Consider the following 8,487-nt stretch of genomic DNA (forward strand, 5'->3'; position numbering starts at 1 on the left):
GTGGCTGCAGGAGAAACCTGAATTTGAAAGCTAGATGATGTATAGGAAGCAGTTCAATTTTTTCTTCAAATTACAAAAAAGGGTATGATGCGCAAAGGTATCACCCAAATATCACTATAAAATTTGTCACAAATGGAACATAATAATTGCTTTTACACATATCAAGTGAAAAATCCCTGGCAAATTAAGAAATACCGTCGTTATTTGAGAAATATGAAAACATACTTAAGGCTTGTAGACAGGACTGGTTTATGTCTTACTACGCTGCTGGTGCCGTCTTTTGTTACTTTCTTCAGGTCCAGGGCTAGCACCGTGGAATGGGAGGGCTATGTCTGTGGATTCTCATTATCTTTGTCCATTCGCTGCTGGTGCCGTCTTTTGTTACTTTATTCAGGTCCAGGGCTAGCACCGTGGAATGGGAGTGCTATGTCTAGATTCTCATTATCTTTGGCCAGTACAAACAGCAAAATGGAGGTCAAAAGAAAAATAGCATGATCCCTGGACCAATAAAAATTTTTATTTCTGTTCGAACGAAATCACTAGTCCACTGAGTTTTTCTTATGTACATTGGCCATATAATTTTGTCGCCTATTAAATATTGCATATCGCGATACAATTCATGAAATGATGTAATTGACAAGTGAAGAATGAAACGAAAGCAAAGAACTTCAGTGAACACAGATATCACACACGAAATTGTTCAAAGTGTAAGACAAAAGACATACGTGTGTCACTGTGAGCGCAACACCAAATGTACTTGTAAAGTAGTGAAGTACGTATTCATATTCTCCAAAAAACATATTTCTTAATTTGCCAGGGATTTTTCACTTGATATTGTAACCGTACAACAGGGTTACAGATTCCATTCAGTATTTATTATTATTATTATTATTATTATTATTATTATTATTATTATTATTAACCCGATTCATTAGATTTTATATATTCTGTTTCTCATCATTTAGACTGTAATAATTAGGTATCACGGATATTATTGTATTTCATCATAGGTTAAGTGAATATGTTTGTAATTATTCTGTATTGTAGTAAGTGAGATTTGTTGGTTTCATATTGTCATGCTGTGGCTTGTAACTTTGGCTAGATGAGCTGGCATAGTATTTTGCAATCGAGGCTATGTTTAACTGTGCAAGGAGATTTCCCAGTGACGCATTCAGCACAGTCATTCTCGATCCGCTTGGGTACGCTGTGACAACGCGTGACTGATGACATCAGTGCGTGGGCACGTGATTGCGACCAAGTGTCAGTATTCGCCAGCTACTGTATGTGGAAGTGGAAGGGATGAACAGTGAGTAGGGAGAGGAGTCGTCATCGCGAGGTGATATAAGGTGATACTACGATGGGGAGAGTTACTCAGTTCATAGTATCATAAGCAGTTCATATCGTGCAGATCATATGTAACAGTCAGATGTATCAAATGGAAGAAGTGGTCTTAGTGTGATGGTCAGAGCTAAGAGTTGTGTTTGAAGAAGTAATAATCGAGGAGATCTACAAGTGGTGGTTGTATCCGAGCAGAGATGGGTACTATGCTGATAAAGAAACATCTTCTTGTGAGGATGGACTTCACAAGATGTTTCAATAATATTTTCCAATTATTTATAATATATTGAGTGGACGTAATTACATTGGAACTCCCTACACGCGTACATGGTATGTAGGCCAACTCCTTGTTATATAAGAAGATAACAGCAGACGGCTCCCGACTTCAGCTCACAGGTTTTCCCAAGAATTTCAAGTTCAACAGCGGAGTATGCAGACATCAGGTAATTAAAGCATCAGACATGTTATGCATTCATAACATGAAGAATGTAATCAGCGGCGATATCACATCTCACTTCCAGTTCATGCCAATAGCTTTTTTGTTTAGATTAAATTTTCCTTTTATTAGTACCGAAAATCTCACGATATATTTCTTTTGTTAAATTAAAAGACGTCAATGATTGTTCATTGTGACGTAAATTATAGTCATAAACTCAGTTTTATTTTAATTATAATAAGCGATTCCAGTTCCATGTACAATCCTCAATTGTGGAAATGCAACAGTAATTTAATATTTTTCCTGATCCATATCCCTGTATATTGCAAGATATGTGAGTTTATCACCTCACGCCTTGAGATAATTGATATAAGAGGTATGCTCTACCGAATTTTGTTGTTTTTCTTAAAAAAGCAACTGGCGCTCAAACAAATATTTATATTGTGTGGAAGATATGAAGGTATAAGAGTAGTGGTTGGAGTAGCCACAATATGTGTAAAAGTAATTATTATGTTCCATTTGTGACAAATTTTATAGTGATATTTAGGTGATACCAATGCGCACTATAAACACAAAAAATTTGGAGTTCAAGTTTTGAACACAGTTTGCTATTGACACTAAGTAATTAGCAAATTTATACACTGCACAGATGTAATAGGAACAGTGACTTTAGTGTGCAGTGAATCGAATCACTATATCAATTCACTAAGATAAGCAGAATCAAATGAATCAATTCACTAAAATGAATAGAATATCCCATCACTGCCACCAAAACTAGTTCATATTCTCAGCTCATCCACCAAGTTCCCTGCCTGTTAGGAACAGCAATCACCCTCAGTCTCATTACCACCAGACTGCGTATTCGAGACCTTAAGACAACCTATCACTCCAATACAGAAGAGAACAGTTTTGTCTGCAAACTCGCTGCATTAACTTTGCTACACTATGATTTAATTTCTCCTTTTACACAATCTTTCTGTGAGAACACACATCCTAAGTACCATACTTTAAATCCTCCACCCGTTTCAATTTTATATTCACTATATGTTCAATCTTAGGTTTTTCCCCAATAAATATGACTTGCATCTTGGAAATGCCAAGTTCTGAGTAACACTTTCTTCAAATTCCAAAATATTTGGAGTTCATGTTTTGAACACAGTTTGTTATTGAAACTAAGTAATCAGCAAGTGCCAAACTGCTTAGGCCTACATTTTCACCCAGCTCAATCACACTTCACCATGCTGTTTAAGTATCCCACCCCATAGCTAAATGGTTAGGGTGCTGGCCTTTTGCCCAATGGGTACGATCCCCAGCCGAGTCAGGGGCTTTAACCTTAATTGGTTAATTCGTCTGGCTCAGGTGCTGGGTACCTATGTGTGCCTCTTAAAGCAGTAGAAATCATCCTAGATAGCCCCATCCTCACAGACATGCAGGTCACCTACAGGCCGTCTACTAGAAAAAGACCTGCACCAGGCCTCACCAAAGGCCATACCCTATTATTTTGCTATATGTTTTATGCACAATAAATTTACCTAAATCCTGCACAGACTTTCACAACTGGTCCAATAACTGCTGGTAAATCTAATAACTGTTCCCATGGTATGCCTTCATACTGTACAGTATATGCTTCTATTAGGTCTATGACATCTGTCTATTCCCCCAGAAGCGTTCAGCAACTAGGCACATACTAAAAATCTAGTCTTCACAACACTTAGTGGTCTGAAACAGCACTAGGTTTCAAACATCTTATAGGCCTACTCCACCAATTTCCTAAAATATCTTCATACTTTGCCTGGTACTGTTCACTGAATAAATGATGCTTGTTTAAAGGGACCTAACATCTAGGTCATCAGCCCCTAATCATATGAAATGTAATGGCAATTTGAAAGTCAAAAATCACCCACTGACCAGAATTCAAAGCGTGATTATGAATGAATGGGTGAATATGAATTTAAAACAATCAGAGGGTCCGACCTGCAACGCCCCACATTCCCAGAAACTAATAAAACAACAGCATTACAGCCAAGGGACTGCTTCTAAAGCACAATCCTGAAACGACGATGCTTGTTGTCTAAAGGGGTCCAAAATCCAGTTCATCAGCCCCTCATAATGGTACTTATCGCTAGTAAAGTAGAACCATGGTATTTGTCATGTTGCGATACTAATCAAAAGTAGCGTAAACTTGTGGTATTCCACACATTATGGTACTACTCACAGGCGATGCAATATGCACACGCAACTCAGATCTATGGCATTTTTCACATCGCGCGCCATTTACAGGCAACACAATGGTGTTCTTCACATAGGTGTACTAATCACAGGGACTCTTACTATCCCATGATGTTCCTCACATAGTGGGTACAAATCATAGGCAATGCTGTCCCACTGTGTCGCTCATATAGTGGTACTAATCACAGGCAACTTCCAGACCAATGGTGTTTCTCACATTACGGTATTAATTACAGGCAACGTAAACCTGTGGTGTTCCGCATGTAATGGTACTAATCACGGGTACTGTAAATCCCATCCTGATTCACACTATGTTGCTTTTTGCATAACGTCGCACCGACACAGATAGATCTTATGGCGACGGTGGGATAGGCAAGGCCTAGGAATTGGAAGGAAGTGGCCGTGGCCTTAATTAAGGTACAGCCCTGGCATTTGTCTGGTGTGGGAAAATGGGAAACCACAGAAAACCATCTTCAGGGCTGCCGACAGTGGGGCTCGTACCCACTATCTCCCGATTACTGGATACTGGCCACACCTAAGAGACTGCAGCTAGTGAAAAAAAAAACCTATTTTATACCTAACAGTGATACTACTCGCAAGTAAATGTGACCCATGGTGTTCCCCACATGATGGTACTAATTACAAGTAGTCTCATGGTTCTAATTCGATCCCTTGGTTGCCCCTTTTAGTCACCTCTTACGACGAACAGGGGATACCGTGGGTGTATTCTTCGTCTGCGTCCCCCCACCCACAGGGGGTCACTGAATAAAGAAATCCTCAATAGTATGAATCTTTCCAGTTAATCATATTTGGATATGAAGGCATGAATTAAAAACACATTAGAATATGTGTATGCTGCAGCATCCATATCCAGGTAAACAACGGCTCCTTTACAGTAGACTATGTGCACCACACCCCCATCTGGGCTTCCTGGCCTTGGCTTAGGTTTTATTACTTTTACTTCCCCACTCACCAGAATATGTGTTCAGAGCCGCATGCCCAGCCAAAGACTGACATCGGTTTGAAGTTTTCCTATTTCTTAATAAATGGTATACCGTTAAATAGCATTAGGAACAGAATGTTACCGGTAAGTAAAACTGAATGGCATTTATGGAGAATTAAAGAGAGATGTGCAAAATCTACAATTCATTGCATTCATTTGTCACTCATTACAGTTAGCAGTTTCACATACATTGGGGTATTTGCCGAGGAATTTAGATATCCTCAAGAAGGATTGTTTCAATTGGTTCTCACAATCTGGACTACTGCAGTTACCAGTAGCATACAAATAACATGAGACAATAAGTGAAGGAGGCTCTTCTTTGGAAGCAGTACAGTTAATTCAAACTCTGTGGCTGCCCATCGAAGTGTACTGAAGCAATGGACTCTGCTAAAAACTCTTTGAAAATGCATGTCTTAAAAAATGCTGTTATACAACTGGTAATTTATACTCAATGAATAAGGAAAATCAGATTTGTACAGTTACTAGTTGACCATATCCAACAATTTAGGTATAGATTACATGAAAATATAGGGATTCTTCAAAAATATCCTTCACCAGAAAATTGTTTAAGGCCGATTAAAATGCAAATTACCAATACGATAAAACTCTTTCATGCATACAATGTGACTGTGGATAAAGAAAATCCGTGTAGAAATCTAAATCATACCTAGTGGACCAAAATTAAAGTACATGCTGTTGTTTTGGGTAGAAGCACATTGCAATAAGGATTCTACTGGAGAAAATCCTTTTCATGCGCTTAAACATTTATTTCTTTCAACTCACACTTCATTATAACACAGATGTAAGAGGAGTGTTCATTTAACTGAATTTCAGGAAAATTAAACTGAGGAAGAGAATGACAATTCGAACTCTTCATTCAATCAGTGTATACGAGTTGGATTAAATAGGGAAGGGAAATGTTATATACATGAACTCCTGCAAGAAGTACCAGTTCTGCCTACTGCAGAAAGACAGGCACATTAGAACCTCATAAGCTTCATAGTTAAGCCTTAAGCAACAAGTATTAATACAGCATTCCATTTTTGTACAATAGTTCAAATTATAGTACACTGTGCTTCCACTCGGATTAGGATGACATAAAACACAGGGAATTTTCTCATTAACATATACATTGCGACAATATACCTGTACTTTTATGAATCACTCATGATATATTTTCAGAAGAGAACATCATACCTAAGAGACAAGGGCACCCATACATGGGGGCAAGGTGGGGCAGCGGCCCCCCTCTAACTCTCGGGTAAAGGCAAAAATCTAATGTAGTCAGGTGTTTTCCTTTCAAGAAAATGATTTAAAAGTCAGTATTATGTAGAAGTGGTATTACCGTCTCCCACCAATAGGCAGGGTATACCGTGGATTATTCTACCGCAGAATACAAGTCACCATTTATCTTCCAAAATATTAAAAATACTACGAATCCCCAGGTCTAGCCCCCCCCCCCCCACCTACAAACTGTCATATGGGCGCCCATGCTAAGAGATATGAAGTCGAGACAACAATAGGCCTACTGATGAAAAACTAAGGGACCGAGCTTGATAGTTCCAGTCGCTTAAGTGCGGCCAGTATTAGGAAGAGTGTGGGTTCGAAATCCAGTCAGCAGCCCTGAAGATAGTTTTCCGTGGTTTCCCATTTTCACACCAGGCAAATGCTGGGGCTGTACCTTATTTATTAACGCCACGGCCGCTTCCTTCCCACTCCTAGTCCTTTCATGTCCCATCGTCACAATAAAACCTATCTGTGTCGTTGCGACGTAAAGCAAGTTGGAAAATAATAATAATAATAATAATAATAATAATAATAATAATCGTAGGTTTATCTTCTTATCTTATTAAAGCTGGAGAATTTTTAAGGCCTTATCCAGAGCCGGGGTGATAATCAGTAGCCATGAGTTGGCAAACCTGGGCTTATGTAATGAGTGATGTTAAAAGTTGCACGAAACCACAGTATAAATATGCTACACCATGACATTTTCAACCGTACTTCTAGAAACGATTATCAGATGGGTGAATTTCTCAAACTGACTTCCGGCTAACTGGATTGATAAAACAACAACAAAAATGTCCAAATCATTAAATGAACATCGCTGGCAAACTACAAGGAAAAAAAAAATCATTTCGCCGCGCTTCAGAACCAGTCAAACAATTTTTTCTAAGTACCGGGCGAAATCAGACTGAAAGATTGCTTTTTTCCAAAACAGTTCAGTGTCCTAGGAAGAAAGTCATAAAGAAAAGGTACGTACACCAGTTATTACATAAAATTGTAACAAAATAATAACGTGGAAATTCCCATCGTCGCCATAAAACAAACTGTGCCGTCGCGACGTAAAGCAACTTGCCACAAATAAAACCACTAAGCGTAGTTATATTCTGAAAATATATCATGACTGATTCATAAAAGTACAGGTATTATATATTGTCGCAATGCTAAAGTGCTAATAAGAAAAGTCCGTATTTTATGTCATCCTGATGGAAGCGTACTATACTATAATTTGAACTATTGTACAGAAATGGAATGTTGTATTCATACTTGTTGCTTACGGCTTAACTGTGAAGGTTGTGAGGTTATAATGTGCCTGTCTTCCTACAGTAAGCAGAACCGGTACTTCTTGTGGGAGTTTGAAAATGCAGGTCTTAAAGAACGCTGTTACACAACTGATAATTTATACTCCATGAATGCGGAAAATCAGATTTGTACAGTTACTAGTTGACTATATCCATCAATTTAGGTACAGATTACATACGTAAACTTAGAGGAATTTTTCAAAAATCTCCTTTTCATCAGAAAATTGTTTAAGGCTGATTAAAATGTAAATTAACGATATGATAAAACTCTTTCATGCATACAATGTCTGTGGATAAAGAAAATCCGTGTATAAATCTACATCATATCTAGTGGACTGAAATACTGAGTTTTTTTCACACTGCCAAGTACTCTGGTAGGTAGCCTACAGGCTATGCACAAGGAGAATCATCAGTTTCAGAAGCCACGGCAGCTAAAATCAAACACCTGTTTAAACTACGAAGTACAATTCATACCTTAGTAACCGGTATTTGTTGGCACTCAGCTTACAATCGCAACGTCGTACTAACTAAACTCTCACACCTCCTTCTCAGCACACACTGCCCGCCAAAGTGTACGTCTACTACCCACCAAAGAGAATATGTACTACCCACTCCCACTCCTGCCACCACCAGCAAAGAGAATATGTCGACCAGACTACCAGAGTGTATATGTCGACGACATCAAGGCAGGATTCGATTATTGGCAAAATGGCGGTCAGCGCGGGCCATAAATGAAATCAGTGTGATCATGACTGCAAGTTTAAAGTAATCGTTGCGTCTGAAGTATTTCGGGTCTGCTTTTGTGGCTATGATTAACAGCCTTCAATAGTGTCAAGGAAGTATAGGAATAATCCGTTTTTTAAAATCAGTAAGTCAATATTGATCTGCATTTCGGGCAG

General features: G+C 38.6%; 1 protein-coding gene across 1 annotated transcript in view; it reads right to left on the reverse strand.

Moving 5' to 3' along the window:
- The window catches only part of LOC136864520 (acyl-CoA-binding protein), a 78,502-nt gene extending 70,297 nt beyond the window's left edge, over window positions 1–8,205 (reverse strand). The window contains exon 1 of the mRNA XM_067141594.2: window positions 8,063–8,205. The gene's annotated coding sequence lies outside the window, so the exon portion shown is untranslated. The remainder of the gene's footprint in view (window positions 1–8,062) is intronic.
- Between the last annotated feature and the right edge of the window lie 282 nt (window positions 8,206–8,487).

This window comes from Anabrus simplex, chromosome 2 (assembly GCF_040414725.1).
Source record: "Anabrus simplex isolate iqAnaSimp1 chromosome 2, ASM4041472v1, whole genome shotgun sequence".
Lineage (NCBI taxonomy): Eukaryota > Metazoa > Arthropoda > Insecta > Orthoptera > Tettigoniidae > Anabrus > Anabrus simplex.